Raw genomic sequence first — 17391 nt, forward strand, 5'->3', positions numbered from 1 at the left:
GCCCATCGGATCACAAGCTTTGTGTCGAATCGAATCGGGCGGCGGTGTGCACTGGCGTGGTACAGCGGCTCGTTAAAAATAAATCCGAATTAGTAACGCGATATCGGTGTAGATTGGCGAGACCTGCTCAACTCACGAATGCCATGCCCCCCGGTTGCCAAAATGGATGAGCTACCATCCGAACGAACAACTAAAAGCGAACCTTCATTTAGACAACCATTCTGGCAGCACTGTTCGCATGGTTTCACCTCACACGCCCCAATATGTCTTAATGCGCGACGACGATGAGAATGACAACGATAACGACGATGACGGCAGCGGTAGAGGAGGCGGCAGCAATGACGGCGAGCAGTAAAAAGGAAAAATAAACGGTCGTAAAATGCAACCGCAACCTTGCCAAGCACGCCACCGTCTAGCCGCCGCTGGATGACACACGACCAGCAGGCGGAAGGGGGTAAGCGTGAGAGTTTTGCTCAAAAAAGAGCGACCGTTCAAGAGTGAGAGCGAAAGGTTGGTGGAATGAACCAACATAAAAAAATGTAAACACTGTGCGATGAGGCGATTGGCACTCATTTTCCGGCACCCACACAACGTTTCGGGAAATTAAACCAGAAACTACCTCAACAACTTACGCTCGGCTGACGCTTATTTACATCGGCGAATGTTGCTACCGAGCCGCCGTGCGAGTGTGTTGGTAGAGCCTGCAGCCGAGTGGAAGAAAGTGAGCGTTTGTTAATGTTTTTTTTACGGATTTTTTCCTCTGCTCTGAGCACACTGCTGTTAGGGCATCTTCAGCGGTGGTCTATTTTTGAAACAATTTTATACTAGATTTACACCAGCGAAACCTGAATAAAATCAGCTAATATAGACCAACTTTTCGTTCTCCGCACCGGTGTTGTATATCTCGTTGTTTTAGAACCGCTGACATCTGTCACACTGTCAACAATTCAATACCCCATGTTATCAGTTTATGAGACTTGTTATAATGAAAAGCACTCAATATTTAACAAACGGAAATTGGATAATTTTTACGCACATTAAACGATTACTTTGGCAAGACACTTTATATCCTCAAAACTTTATATATTTGACGGTTTGACCCAAGCGTCAGTGACATTTCTCTGGATGGATTAGTATGATCGAAAAATTTCTGCTACAAGTAGGGCTTCGGAGAATAGCGAAAGTTATTTGATCGCGAAGATGTTCATCTTCCGTTTTCGTCTCATCAATCTTTCAAAATCTTGCAGTTCTTAAACTTGGATTTGGTTTTGAGGATATTGAAACAAGTCCGCATTGTGAACGTTTTCAGTTCAGTGTCTTCGAGGAACATTTTTCTGGCCTCTTGAGGTCTCCTCTAGTCCCACTACAATTAAGGCGATTAACGAATGGCCAACATATTTGTCATCCTGGTGGCTGATTACATAAACCTGCGGTTATGGTCTTCCAGAATTCCCCCTTTTGCTGGTCGGTTTCCTCGAAGCCAAAAACGACAAATCTGTTCTTTTTCTTCTTCAGAAAAACCAAAAAAACATATTGTGAATTGTCATGAAAAATCTTTGTTTGTTCATTTCCCAACACTCGCAAAACGTTTATATGGAAATAGCTAAAAATGAGGTATTCAATTAAAATATGACATTTTACCCACCTATTGGTAGCGTACAAAGGGTTTTAGAACGATCTATTACTTGTTCCAAAAAGTGACAAAAATAGACCAAAACGTATACCAGTTTCAAATTTTTTCAATTCAGATCTGGTATAAAACAAAATTTACACCACCGGTGCAGCAGTGAATTTGAGTTTGTTCCAAAAAAATAGAACAAAACAACGATTTGGACCACCGCTGCGCCCTTATGTGTGGGCAGCGGATGAACGACTCCGGCGGCGAGACGGGTTCTCTTATTTAGCCGCTCTAATCATGCCGCCGCCGTCGCCTGCCATCGCCTGTTCGCTGGCGCACAACAATCCGTCACGTGTTTTATTAAGCGTTTAACACTGTCTGGGTCGAGTTCGCTCGTTCGTTTGTCGCTCTCGTTCGCCGTGGTTGCCTGCTGTCTTTGCTTACCGGTTAGACTTCTGGGTTGTGGCAGTCGAAGCACGGTGGGAAATTGTAAAGGAAAATTTATGAAAAATAGTCGAATATTTTTTTTGCTCCGTCTGGCTCTAGGCTATATATGTTTTCAAAAATAAAGGATGGGTGTGAAATTCCAGAGATCAAAGTGTACATACAAGAATCCTAAAACTATGTGTTTTGAAAATTTTGAACACTGCAATTTTAACACGTTTTAAAAAAAAATGTACATTCTGGATGCCTGAGAAAAAGAAGAACTGAGAGACTCTTGAATTGAAATCGTAAGATTGTGCAATAATGTGCAAGTCATTTTGTGGAAATCGGTTGATATTTGGCTAAGATATATATTTTTTAAGAAAACCAGAATTTTTGGCTTCTGTCGCACAACTATTTCACGGTGCTACAAATGATTAAAAAATGCAAGAACTTTTAATGCGACTTAGTGTGGGTTGGATTTGAATTTGAATTTATTTTTCTATTCTTCTAAGTGATACATTGGTGTAAGACACAGACATTCCAGTTATTCTTCTAAGTGATACATTGGTGTTGTAGCTTTAGTCAAGGGTTACTTGCGCGTTTACTTGAAGTTTTTCAAATACCCCGAAAATTATAAGTTATGTTCAAAATCCTGTTTTTTACCTTAGCTCACATTTTTATGTATAATACGGTTATTTTTCAACCGATGTTTTATATTTTGGCTTTTTTGGAAAGGCGAAAAATAAAGCATTTAAAATATATGCATATGTCTAAAAAGTTTATCTATATGAGATGAATAGTTTAAAATAAATAAGATGGTTTATGTTATTTTCAAATATTTTAATTTATTCGCAATTTTTCACACATTTTTGTAATGATGGAGCTTCAATTGCTGTAAGATTTGGAAAGTTCGTTTTTAGTACCAAACAAAAACAATAGGTGTTGTTCATGAAAATCTGTTAAAATTTGACTGAGAAATGATTTGATGAAACCTAAGTATATGGTGGAAAACATCAAGTCATATCTCAGCCAAATTATAACAGATTTTCAAAAACAACTGTCACTGTTTTCGTTTGGCACTAAATGTACTTTTCAAATTCTACAGCAATTAAAGCACGTTCATTACGAAAATGTGTGAAAAATTGCGAATAAATTTGGAAAACATTTGAAAATAACCTTTCCTATTTATTTTTAAACTATTAATCACATATAGGTAAAATTTGAAAAAAAAAATCTTATTTTATTTAACATAAATCATCTTATTTTATTCAAAACTATTCGTCACATATGGGTAAACTCTTCAGACATATTTATATGTTTCAAGAGTTCTATTTTTCGCCTTTCCAAAACAGCCAGAATATATAACATCGGTTGAAAAATAACCGAATTGAACATCAAAATGTGAGCTAAGGTAAAAACAGGGTTTTGACAATAACTAATAATTTTTGGGGTATTTGAAAAACTTCAAGTAAACGCACAATAGGCTGTCCCAAAAAAAAAATGGATGTTGAAAAAGTCAAGGTACTCAGCCCCAAATTGAAAGATAATGTTATTTATAGCATTTTTGTAGAACATTTCGACTTTCTAAAAGGTCGTTTTCAGGTTGCCCAAACGTGATTTATGAAAAAATGACTTTTTCAAGCTACAAACCTACTTTTTTGCACTTTTTTCAAATCTGTTCGATTCCTACATTTTCCCATATATTTTTTTATTTTTGTGGGGTTGTTTATGAATATTTTGCATGGTTTGGTTCAGCATCGCATTCAATTATTTGACTCACAGAGCCCACTGAACATCACAAAAAAGTGAATTTTCCTTATAATTTTCAGATAAAACCCTTCAAAACACATATAAAAAAATTTTTTGATCAAGAACTGAAATTTTCCTTGCAAAGCGGAATTCAAGACGAAAATTAACATGAAAAAAGATCCTTGTTATCTTATCGGGGGGCTGAGATATCGGCGTTTTTACATGTGATGGCAAACTATGCATTTTGTCAAAAATGCCACTAAAGCTCAATATCTCCATTGCACAGTGTTTTATTTTGCACAGTGTTTTTTGTTTGTGCGTATCATTTCCTAAAAAGTGATTCAAATGTTGATTATAGCCATGAGGTATGTTCAGGGAAGTTTCAGGATATTCAAAAATGCATCTTTTAATGTAGAAAGAAGGGTGATCAATCCACCAATAAGTGAGATAAAAAATTTACTTTTTAATCAGAATGAGATAGACGCAAGGTGTCTTCTACAAAGTTTTAGGTTATCTTAAAACAAGAAACTTTACCGAAGACATCATGTTTCTATCTCTTACATATTACGAGAAACATTCAGTTTTCTATTAGAAGGCACGAAAAATCATAATTTTCGTTCTAACTTTTTCCGCAGATTTTTCCAAATTTTGAAACCTTCTACTAAGTTATCAGCCATCCAAAAATGCATTTGTTTTCTGAACATTGTTATTTTTTATCTCCCAAAATAAAACAGTTATTTAACATATTTGTTAAAATGCATAGTTTTCCATCACATAGAAAAATGCCAATATCTCAGCTCCTCGATGAGATATCAAGTATCTTTCTTCATGTAAATTTTCGTCGTAGATCCCGCTTTGCAATGAAAATTTCAGTTCTTGCTCAAAGTTTTTTTTATTTGTGTTTTGGAGGGTTTTATCTAAAAATTATTAGAAAAATTAATTTTTTTGTGATGTTTAATGGGCTCTGGGAGTCAAAAAACTGAATACAATGCTGAACCAAACTAGGCGAAATATTCAAAAACAATCCCACAAAAATAAAAAAATGTACGAAAAAATGTAGGAATCGAACAGAATTGAAAAAAGTGCAAAAAAGTAAGTTTGTAGCTTAAAAAACAGGAGCGTTGTGTGCAAAGCCACGACCGCAAGGTTGAAGTAGAATACTTTTACAAGAAAGATAACCCGGCTGCTTGCGTGTCAGTCTTTTTTTCTTTGTTTAGAATTTTGCGCTCCAACAAGGATTGACCATTTTCAATAATATAGTAAGTTGCTTGTCATGATTGGGGCTTGTTTTTAAATTTTGATTATGCGAAAAATTAGTTTTTATGCAGATAATAAAAGTTTCGGCTGTCGTGTTCATGACTGAACGAAAAAATGATTCAGTACGTTCTGAGACACGGAGATAAAGTAAAATTTATAACTTTTACAAATTGAAAAATGTGAATTAACTCATTAAAAAATATTATCTCTTCAGATCAATCAAAGAAATAGTTATTGGTTTCCGTTATACTCTACTAATTTTTTTGGAAATAAATATTGAAATTTAGTCCGCAAATATATATTTCGACTGTGACGTACAGTCTTCCTCAGTGCTCATGTGGACTGGTAAAGAGCAAAGCGTAAATCCTGTTTTTTTATTTGTAGTAGGTAAAAATGAAAATTTAGCACCCTTAATTGGAGTTAGGTAGGGAATTATGCGGTCGATTGTTTACCGTACCATGTCTGGGGTTTTTGGGAAGCAGATTGAATATCCATGAGGGGTGATTACCTGCGTCTTTATTGAAAAGCGTGCATGAGTGTTGTTTATAAATTTCTAAACTTTCAGCTACGTCTAATTTCCATAAATTATTAACAGGGCGGAGGAGGTGAATGTTATCCGAAGTTAGTGGATGTTCCTCGTTAAAAATATGTTCAGCCACTTTTGATTTGAAATGGTGTGGTGGGGCATTTGTTGAAACTTTACTTGCTTTGGTCACTTCTGCGAAATGTTCTTTGAAACGTATCCCTAGGTTACGTTTAGTTTGTCCAATGTAAACCATGTCACAGTGACTGCATGCAATTTTATAAATTCCAGCTTTGTTCAGGGTATCAATAGGGTCGTTGGTAGACCCTAATTTTGTTTTGAGTTGGGTATTTCTACTAGTGTAGACAATATCCATCCCAAATTTTCTAAATTTTGAACGAAGTGGGCGTGTCAAGTTAACGTCATATTCAACGGCTACCCTTTTTAGATCTTCTGTTATTGGAGTGAGTGTTGTAAAAGATTTCCGAATTTGAGCACGCTTCTTTTTATCAACAATGGCTTGAATGATACTTTCATTGTAGCCATTAAGTTTAGCAATTTCGAAAATATATTCCAGTTCCTTTTGCTTGGCTACTCCACTTAGAGGGAAAGTTTCCATGCGGTGGATCATATGATGGAAGGATGCCATTTTATGCTGGAAGGGATGGTTTGAAGTGTTAGGTATTACCCGTTTTGTATTCGTGGGTTTCCGATAAATTTCAAATTCCAAGTCCGTAGACTTTCTGACTACAACGACGTCCAAGAAAGGGAGTCTGTTGTTAAGTTCTTTTTCAATTGTGAAGTTTATATTTTTATGGGTACTATTAAGGGATATGAAAAAAGTTTCAAGATCCGCCCTTTTCAAAATACAAAAAATATCATCCACATACCTCCACCATCGAATCGGTAGAAGATGTTCCTCGTCTCTAATGTACTTTCTATATTTGCCATGAAGAGCTCACATAGAAAGGGAGAAAGAGGATTCCCCATTGGTGCCCCTTTAGTCTGTTTGTAAAATTTACCACGAAATGTGAAGTAGTTTTCTTTCATGCAAAGGCGTGAAAGTTTCAACAAACTGTCAACTTTCTTTTTCCAAGTATTATCAAAATATTGGGAAAGAAGCCAGTCCTCTAAAAGGTTTAAGGTTTCATTCACTGGAACGCTAGGAAATAAGGCCGTAACGTCAAATGAAACCATTATCTCATCAGATTGGAATAGAAAATAGAATAGAAAATACAATAAAAGAATGCAAACCCGTTTTGGGTAATGCGTTACAAAATCTTCGTGTTTCAAATCCAGTTCTTCCAAGAATAAAGGGTCTCCCCAAAATTCACAAACCTGGAAATGAAATGAGAGAAATTATCTCAGCGGTAGGGGCTCCCACAGAAAAATTGGCTAAATGGCTGGTAAAAGAATTTCAAGCCATGCCCCATAAATTTCCAAGTCGATCAGTAAAGAGCACCGGAGATTTCGTTGAAAATTTAAGATCCTCGGGTAACATCCAATCTGACGAGATAATGGTTTCATTTGACGTTACGGCCTTATTTCTTAGCGTTCCAGTGAATTAAACCTTTAACCTTTTAGAGGACTGGCTTCTTTCCCAATATTTTGATAATACTTGGAAAAAGAAAGTTGACAGTTTGTTGAAACTTTCACGCCTTTGCATGAAAGAAAACTACTTCACATTTCGTGGTAAATTTTACAAACAGACTAAAGGGGCACCAATGGGGAATCCTCTTTCTCCCTTTCTATGTGAGCTCTTCATGGCAAATATAGAAAGTACATTAGAGAAGAGGAACATCTTACCGATTCGATGGTGGAGGTATGTGGATGGTATTTTTTGTATTTTGAAAAGGGCGGATCTTGAAACTTTTTTCATATCCCTTAATAATACCCATAGAAAAATAAACTCCGCAATTGAAAAGGTACTTAACAACAGACTCGCTTTCTTGGACGTCGTTGTAGTCAGAAAGTCTACGAACTTGGAATTTGAAGTTTATCGAAAACCCACGAATACAAAACGGGTAATACCTAACACTTCAAACCATCCCTTCCAGCATAAAATGGCATCTTTTCATCATATGATTCACCGCATGGAAACTTTACCTTTAAGTGAAGTAGCCAAGCAAAAGGAACTGGAATATATTTTCGAAATTGCTAAACTCAATGGCTACAATGAAAGTATCATTCAAGCCATTGTTGATAAAAAGAAGCGTGCTCAAATTCGGAAATCTTTTACAACACTCACCCCAATAACAGAAGATCTGAAAAGGGTAGCCGTTGAATATGACGTTAACTTGACACGCCCACTTCGTTCAAAATTTAGAAAATTTGGGATGGATATTGTCTACACTAGTAGAAATACCCAACTCAAAACAAAATTAGGGTCTACCAAAGACCCTATTGATACCCTGAACAAAGCTGGAATTTATACAATTGCATGCAGTCACTGTGACATGGTTTACATTGGACAAACTAAACGTAACCTAGGGATACGTTTCAAAGAACATTTCGCAGAAGTGACCGAAGCAAGTAAAGTTTCAACAAATGCCCCACCACACCATTTCAAATCAAAAGTGGCTGAACATATTTTTAACGAGGAACATCCACTAACTTCGGATAACATTCACCTCCTCCGCCCCGTTAATAATTTATGGAAATTAGACGTAGCTGAAAGTTTAGAAATTTATAAACAACACTCATGCACGCTTCTCAATAAAGACGCAGGTAATCACCCCTCATGGATATTCAATCTGCTTCCCAAAAACCCCAGACATGGTACGGTAAACAATCGACCGTATAATTCCCTACCTAACTCCAATTAAGGGTGCTAAATTTTCATTTTTACCTACTACAAATAAAAAAACAGGATTTACGCTTTGCTCTTTACCAGTCCACATAAGCACTGAGGAAGACTGTACGTCACAGTCGAAATATATATTTGCGGACTGAATTTCAATATTTATTTCCAAAAAATTTAGTAGAGTATAACGGAAACCGATAACTATTTCTTTGATTGATCTCAATCACTCTGCTAAGACGCTCGTTATAGATTTTCTAGATTATCTCTTCAATCAAGTTCTTATTTCATCCTGAAAAGGACAATTTCTTGTTCATTTTAGTATGGATAAGATGCCGATCACATCTTTGCGTTATCACTGACAGTGACTGACAGTGATATTTCTTGTGATAAAATAAACAGTGAAAAGCTGATTTAACACTCAAAACTAAACGGCTCACGTGTTGTCAAAATGAGTCTACTTTTCATTGAATGCATTTACTAGTGCCCACTATCGCACAGAGACTGCATTTCACTAAAGTGCCTCACTGCATCAACCACTATCGATGCTGAGATCCGCTGCAACTAGTTCGCTATCCATAGCCATTCCACAGTTGTGACCGCTTTACGCTGCCATTGGTATCCACAGTCCCTGCATCAGCTGGCCCAGCTGCTATCGTTGCTGGTATCCGCTGCAACTAGTGCGCTATCCATTGCTACGGCACAGCTGTGGCCGCTTTCCGCCATCGCTGGTATCCACTGCACTACTAGTGCTGCTGCTAAGGGAGGACGACTGCTGTTGTCGCTGTCTAGAACTATTATGAGCGGCTTCGGCTGAAACAGGCTCTTATATTGGCCTAAAGGCATGTTTTCAATTGCAAGGTATATGATTCTGTCGACCGTGCTTGGGAAGCAAGCATATAACGACCAATCAGAGGTCGAATTTTTCGTTTTGACAAGGCTTGACTATTTTCAATAGTACAATAGTGTGAATAATACAATTACAATTATCTTATTTTGGGAAGAATCTTAGAAGATTTTCCAATCTATTGCTGCAAGAACGAAGGAAATCCATTGAATACTAACCGATTTATTAGCATTTGAAATTGGACATATTTTTCACTTTTTTCGGTTTTAGATTTTCATTTCACATCCCTATGTAGCCGAACTTCCTGAGAGAAGTATTCTACTTCAAAAGTCATTTTTTCATAAATCACGTTTGGGCAACCTGAAAAAGACCTTTTAGAAAGTCGAAATGTTCTACAAAAACGCTATAAATAACATTATCTTCCAATTTTGAGCTTTGCACCTTGACTTTTTCAACATCGATATTTTTTGGGACACCCTAACGCACAAGTAACCCTTGACTAAAGCCACATTCCACACTAAATCACATCAAAAGTTCTTGCATTGTCTCGTCATTTGTAGCTCCGTGAAATAATTGTGCGATAGAAGCCAAAAATTCAGGTTTTCTTAAAAAATATATAACTTAGCCAGATATCAACCGATTTTCACAAAACTACTTTCATTTGATTAGGAATTGAATATACTTTCAAAATTATAGTATATTTGTGGCATGTTTCTTACAAAAATAGACGGCAAATTTAAAATTAAGTTGAAAATTGCGTGAAAAAGTCTGAAAAATTAGATTTAAACTCAAATAACTCAGCACGTTTTATTCATATGAGTAATAACCTGTATATATTTTGAAAGCTCTATTTGTCTTCTTTCTAAAACTGCTTAAATATTGAAAATCGGTTGATAAATGACTGAGTTGAAAAATATTATATTAAAAACCGTATTTTGACCATAACTTCTGATTTTGGGGGTGTTTGGAAAATTTCTAGTATGAGCGAATGTTATACTCAACAAGACCTACAACCTACACTAGGCCACTTCAGAAGTTCTAAATCGCTGTAGCACAGTGTTATATATTGTTAAAATCTGCGTTTATCTCATTACAGAAGATGCAAGTCGAAAGTCAGTGCATGAAAATATATTTTTTGAACATTTGTCGCGCGAACGCGGATACGAAAATCATAATATTTTTCAATCTGCGAGTATTAAAATTCAATTACCTCGACATTTGAAATGTATTCACCCAGACATCGAAAATAGAGCAGAAATTCGTGTGCTTTGCTCGAATGTTCAAAAGGCCTACAAAGCCCTCCCAAATCTAAATCAAGATATACCAAGGAAAAAATAAATGCCTACTGCTCTAGAATCTCGCGTGAAATGAGAACGCCAAAAAATACAATTTTTGCACGTCTGAAATTTGACAGCTCTTTAAATAGTAGCATTGTAAAATAAGTGAAACTGTAAAAAAAATTTGAAATTCTCAACTCATAGCTCACTAAAGGCTTACAATCCAATGTTTCCAAATGCTGCATATTAATATCTCCAAATTTTGAGATTCTGAGAATCCCGAAACATTGAAAACCCTTAAGATGTACATGTCCAAATTCTCTTTTTCAATATAGGGTAAGGGTATCGAACGTTTCCGGCAGGTTTTCTGCAGTAGTCTTATGCAAAAACCTGCCGAAGTAAATTTTCCCGGAAGTAAATGAAAATTTTTAAAGGATAGTAAAACAATGGCGATTTATTTAATTTGGACTTTATTTTTGTCACAGAAAAAGAGACCGAGAAAATGAATCGAATTCATAAAAAAGCAAAAAACATATTAAAAGATGATCAATTCTCGAAATTCAAACACATTAGTTTGGCTGGTTTTTTTAATTCGTTTTCAAGAACGTAAGAACGTTTAGGCTTTCTTCATTTAGATAGCGTATCTTGTTGCAGAAGTTGGCTGCGGTTGGAGTTTGGTTTTATAGTCATTTGGCTCTGCCACAATTTTTTAAGGTTATTAGTCAACTGACCAGTTAGATCGTAAAGCATTACTTCCTTGTGAAGACTTTACACTTGGTTTACTGAACCAATTGTGGTATTATGGGGTTCTGATTCTGACTGTTTCTTGATGGCGCTTTCAAGCTCTTCCTGGAGAGTGAGTTTATCGCTGTGCGTTGTTGCATCTTTCGAGCTCAAACCTTCATCTTATTTGTCAACTATAACCATTTGAAGAACCTAATCAAATTTTTTCAAGTATTTTGTTTCTTTGGAGCAGGTCGGAAATTTATACGGTAAATTCATGTTCTGCAAAAATTTCATTGAAGATACCAAAGAAGTGACATTGTTGTTCCATCTTCACATATGCGTTCATCAGAGTGAAAGAGATGATTCACACTATTAAGAGCCAAATTTGTTTATACAAAATTACGAATAAAAATATAAGAGATGAATAAAAGTCATTCTTGGTCACATGGCTATACAATTTTACTCAGCATTGCACCACAGTGTACAGACTCTGTGATTTCAAGTTGATTTTTGATTTTTTTTGGAAAAGAATATTTTCCGGGATTAAATAATTATCTCCCGAATTTTAATGTAGCGGGAAATTCCATTCCGAGACGTTCCAGGTGAGACGCTCTACTGTCGAAGACGTTCGATATCTGAAGATTCTCAGAACTCTGAAATTCCAAACTCATTGTATAAGTTACACACAATTCAAAAATGTAATTCGCTTCTCTGCTATCGTTGCGAAAGGAAGCATTCGAATATAGCTCCATTATTTTTTGCCCGCTCGAACGAACAATACCGTTTGGTGTGCAGACGTATTACTCGTGTGACAACAAAAGCCGTTCAACAGGCGGAGCAAATTCCTCGCGCCGCCGGGCGCGGGCCTATCCCACTATAATCGAATATTGTTCGTTTGTGTGCGGTAGAGCAAAAGGCTCCCGCAAAAATGGACTGTTCCTGGATATGAAAACAAAAGAGGAAGAGATTGAAGTCTGCATCAAGGGTACCGGAAGCTTAAGACCCAGGTGCTTGTTAAGGTCCCTAGGTTATTTTATTCCGGCCCAAAAATAAGCCATTGGATATTATTCAAATTGACAAAGACCTGGCAAAACAGTTTTCGACCGTAACCGAGATTACGAAGGTGAGACCGAAAAAACTGCGAGTTGTGACTAGCTTGAAGCAAGCAAACGCGGTTGCTAGCTACGGACTTTTCACGAAAAAGTATTGCGTGCCAAAAGTATTCCTGCCAAAGATGTAGCAACCGACGATGTGGTTACCGAGGAGAATCTCACTGTCTGAAATTTTGCGTTATGGGGTGGGCTGTTTCAAGAACCCAATGGTGCAAAATGTAAAGATACTGGATTGCAAGCAATTACATTCAATATTCTTCGATGAAAGGAAGAAAAAAATCGTACTTCCCGGTTTTAATTTTAAATTAATCCAGAACTACCCACCGCTTCTTGGGGTACCAAAAACCTTTCGTTCCTTTCTCGATCGGAAGATGAAAAAGAAGCAGGGCTCATAACATTCTCTGATATTGAGGATTTGATAACTAAAACATTCAGCATATCAGACTTACACGGTGTAGGAGTATCCTTGGTGGTCAAAACTCGTTCAGTGGTAGTAACATAAAATGCATTTGAAGAAGGAATTTTCGTAACACTTTCCACAGCATGCCACCCTATTTAAGTAATCCTTCGTCGAAAACTTAAACTGTAAATTATTTGAATCTCGTTAAATTGATAGTCAAAACATTACTTCATTGAACATAAATATCAAACGAACACCGCTCCATTTTCCCACCGTGCATCGGCGGCCCGTTGCATGCATTCCTAAGGAGAGGAGAGACCCACTGCGTTTGCAGTCAGAGTGAAGTGTTCAAATCCCAGAGCGACAATCAGCAGCAACAGCAGTTGCCGTTGGTTTGCTTATGAGTTGTAGGAATTCCGCTGCGCGATAATCGACCATGTCGAAACAAAAAGCCGAGCGAATCAAGAGAGCGCCGCCGTGACACACTGATTTCCTATGTGCGGTCAAAAAACCGGTTTGCCAGCCGCCGCCACTGCGATGAGCCGCGGCAGTTCGAATTACACTCGCTTCTCCGATTGAACACCGCGACTGGATGGGAGAAGTAGTAAAGAGCGAAAGAGAGCATTTTGTAGTTCAAGTTCGCGTAATTCTCTCCCACTTTGTCGGTGTCGTTTTTTTTTGCAATGGTTTGTTTTTTTTTCATACTCTTCTGTTTTGACGTTTACAATTATCTGCTTTTTGGATGTATGCAGAGTTGTTGAATATTTAAAGAGATAAGGTTATTTTAATTAAATCGTTTTCTCTTTTTCTTCTTACTTTATTATGATAGTATAAATAATACATTTGGAAAACATGAAAAACCTAGCCCTGCTAGGTGTTCTGCGCTCATGCAAAAGTTTTCCCATATTAGCAAAGCATACACACAATTAATTTTGCCGTCTGCCTGTTCTCCGACTCGAACATTACGAGACGACCCTTCAGTTCCGGTGAGAGTGTGTACACACATAATAAACACGGCATAATTTTATCTACTTTTATTGGCAGCCCTGCTGACAGATTGCCACAATCGGATTTGCAACTTGTTCTCTCGTCTTTCATCGCCCCGTGCGCGTGCTTGTGTGCGTGCGTGTTGACGGAGTTCCACCCAGGTTTGAGTACGAGTGACCGCACAGCAGCACTCAGCAAGAGAATTCGAGAGTGAGAGCGAAACAAAAGAGACTATACGTAGGCTACGGAAGCGTCGAGTGCGAAGCAACAGCACAGCAGAGGCGTGCAAAGTGTTATAAATTATATTTAAAGAGACAGAGATTAGAGGTATTATAATACTACACGGTCATGACGTGTAATAAAGTATCGCGATGAAAACAGTGAACAGCTTTATAGGGTGCATGGGGGCTGCGTGCGAGCGTACTAATTTTAATTTGAGTAAAAATATTATTTTTTGACGTAGGACTACGTTTTTGTTTGTTATACTGAGGTACATTCTGTGAAATTGGAACTGGAACTGACGCTAGATTTCAAACGATAATAGCATAATCACATGATAGATAACAATAACCAGTATTTTGTTGGATAGATAAAATGTTGGACAATTTTGTAATACGGTAGTCATCATTATTTTTTTATTGCTCAGCGGTAGAAATTGATAAAAAGTTTAAAGGACAAATTTATGCGATCAATGAACCAATCCCATGCGAGCATTCCTAGCACAGACGACATAAATATACACCAAACCCACAAAAATTTAAGTAAAACCTGAAAAAGCTTTGCCAACGGCCGCATAAATTGACTTACTCTTTTTCATTTCGAGCGTATACAAAAATGTTATGTTGAATAAAATTCAAAAAAAGGTCTCAAAACTGTCCAACCAACCCCAGCCTCTCTTGCTCCGATTCGCTACGGGAGTTACACCGGAGATGATATGCTACTTTACCGCAGCACAGTCACCGACTGACTGACTGACTCCGACTTGGTGGTGGATGACCGTGCTGCACTGGTGTTGGTGCTAAGGTTGGTGCGGTCGGTCGATGAATGGGAATGCAGACTGGCTGCGAGAGTACCGAATCGGGAACCTGCTGACTTGACGGGGCTGGCTAGCTTTTCTGGAGCTCGACTGGTAACAGACTGCGGGAATCGCGCGCGCGGAATCTGGTCTGGTCTGGCCTGCTTATTTTGCCCGCTGCTGCTGCTGCTGCTGCTCTTACTCTGACAGATGTGGAAAGAGAGATACCATTACGGCTGTTTTCCCACCCTGTTCGCACGGTATGCGGTGCGGTGCGGTGGGAACCTATAAGCACTAAAGGTGGGTATCATCACAACAGGAGAAAGAGAGCCGTCTGCTTGTGCTGCTGCTGCTGCTGTGCTGTACGCCATCGACTGCGGCGGTTCAAGTGGCTGTTGTTTAGCCCCTTGTTTGTTTTTTTTCCATCATCCCCTGCATTTTGTTCATTTGCTTGGAAGAAGCGCGCTCGACATCGGCGGAAATCGGCGATGATGTATGGTGAAGCCGGAGCAACACACATTTTTCACGTTCGGTCTCCGTTTCAGCCTGATCTGTGACGGATTTTCTTGCGGTTGGCAGCGCCGATTTTTTCCGGTGCGCTTTGCTTCCGGTTTTCGCCGCTGTGCGATGAGCAGCGCGTCGGGCAGCCCCCCGTCATTTGTGCGGCCAACAGGGTGATGGGTCGTACCGCGCGCTTAGTAGTAGCAAGAAGGTGAGGTGAAGAATCGCAATCAATTTGAGCTCTTCTTCGTCTTTACGGTGGTGGTGCTGGCTTTGAAAAATGATCGGCCGGTCGGTTGCGGTGGACCTGAAAGCAAGAGGGGAATAAAATCGGCAGAAAGGTCATTTGCGTGTGCAGGTTTTCCACTTCTCCGTGGGACACACAAACGCCGTCGCTCTGCTCGGGCAAATTTTCAGCGGTTGCTAGGAGCGACTGGAAAGAAGGGGGTATCTTTGATTTACATTTTTGCTTGTAGCAGCGCTACGAGTGTCTTCGCGTTGTTGTTTTCTTGTTTTTTTTTCTACTTTCGCAATTCCAAACTGTGTTTGAACACTCGCAAAAGATGGCGGATCATGAACATGTCGGAAATGTGGTCACTATTATACTAGCGACGATGAGTAATGCGCTTGAATTAACTCTATATTTTCTCTTTTTTTTCGTTACAGGTGAGTTGGATCTACTGTTAGACACAATTTAAACAATTGAATTTGTTGTACTCAGTTGAAACAATTGAATTTGTTATTTATTTACGCTTGACGTAAGTATTGTATGTAATGAGAAATAATATCCATTTGATCCATTTGATTATATACATTCATCAAATGCAAAAGGTGCAAAAGGAAAAGTTTGCAAAACCCATTTTGCAATTTTTTCCATTAGAGAAGCTCTTTGCTGTCGGTTAGTTTGCCTCTAAATTTTGCAAATTTGAAGTCAGAAGATGTCTATTAGAACTTTAATTTGTTGATTATTAATAATTGATGTAGAGTATCCTACGTGCATCCCGGAATACCGAGGCTACAACCTCACCAACGAATGGAACCTACCTCTGGTCCTATACGTAAGTGATTGTGGCTTTCAAACTGGCAGACAAACATATGCCTAACACCGGAGCGTCTTGAACTTCCAATTCAAGCCTTTTAAGGCTGAAAAATCCGATAAAATCTTCGAGGTGTTAACGCCATCTTTAAGACAGGGGAGGCCATCGCCATCTTTAAGGCATCGCCATCTTTAAGGCATCGCCATCTTAACGCCATCTTTAAGGTAGTATAGAGTCTTTTATCATTTCTGTGGATATATTTTCGTGACTCTTTTGACACTGTTCTTCTTTTCATGTATTTTGAATGTTTTTATCACTCTATAAGCTTTTTGCTGAGAATTATACCACGCTTCATCATTTATGCTCTTTAGGGGTACAAATTGAAAAACCAAAAATTTCGAGAGCGTGACGAAAATGCTGCACTTTCAAATGCTAAAAACTCAGTCAGTTTCCAACGAATTTCCTCCATTCTTACAACAATCAATTGGAAAATCCGGTAAATTGTGATTTTGTGATGCTAACTATTGTACTATTCAAAAATGTAGAGCCTTGCTTAACGCAGGCTCCGACCAATCAGAGCTGTAACAAGGCCTTTTTCCCCAACACAGACGACGCTAAAGTATACAAACGATTCGATTTTATAATCGATTTGCTGTTGTGGTTTTACTCGCTCTAGACCACAAAGACATGCCTACCGGAAGTTTAACTCTCAGTAGTCACGTATAAAAGCTATAATGCAAAAAATTAGTCTTCATTGAACACCTGATTACTGCAGCCAGGAAACGGTTGACTCTTATTGGAAACTGGCTCGACCAGCAACTGATTTTAGCGCGGTAAGACTCATTCGATCGCAGCGTTCCCCAGTAGAAGGACCAACCGGTAGACTGCACAGCATTACTGAACATGTCCGGACACAATCATCTCGTGTCGTTGGTAATTAGCAATCCATAATCGACGCTTTTCATTAAGGTTACCAATCAATTAATTAAAAAAAGAGAGTTAAAAGAATGAAATTTACCGCTTCACACTATTAAATTGATCAACACCAATCGTTGACATAAGACATGGTTTTGTGTTGTTATTTTTCCTTGTTTTTTGTTTTCATTAATCATTATT

General features: G+C 38.1%; 1 protein-coding gene across 3 annotated transcripts in view; it reads left to right on the forward strand.

Moving 5' to 3' along the window:
• LOC129718914 (serine/threonine-protein kinase tousled-like 2) overlaps positions 1 to 17391 on the forward strand; it is a 250180-nt gene that overhangs the window by 64157 nt on the left and 168632 nt on the right. The gene's annotated exons all lie outside the window — the stretch shown is intronic.

This window comes from Wyeomyia smithii, chromosome 1, assembly GCF_029784165.1.
Source record: "Wyeomyia smithii strain HCP4-BCI-WySm-NY-G18 chromosome 1, ASM2978416v1, whole genome shotgun sequence".
Classification (NCBI taxonomy): Eukaryota; Metazoa; Arthropoda; class Insecta; order Diptera; family Culicidae; genus Wyeomyia; species Wyeomyia smithii.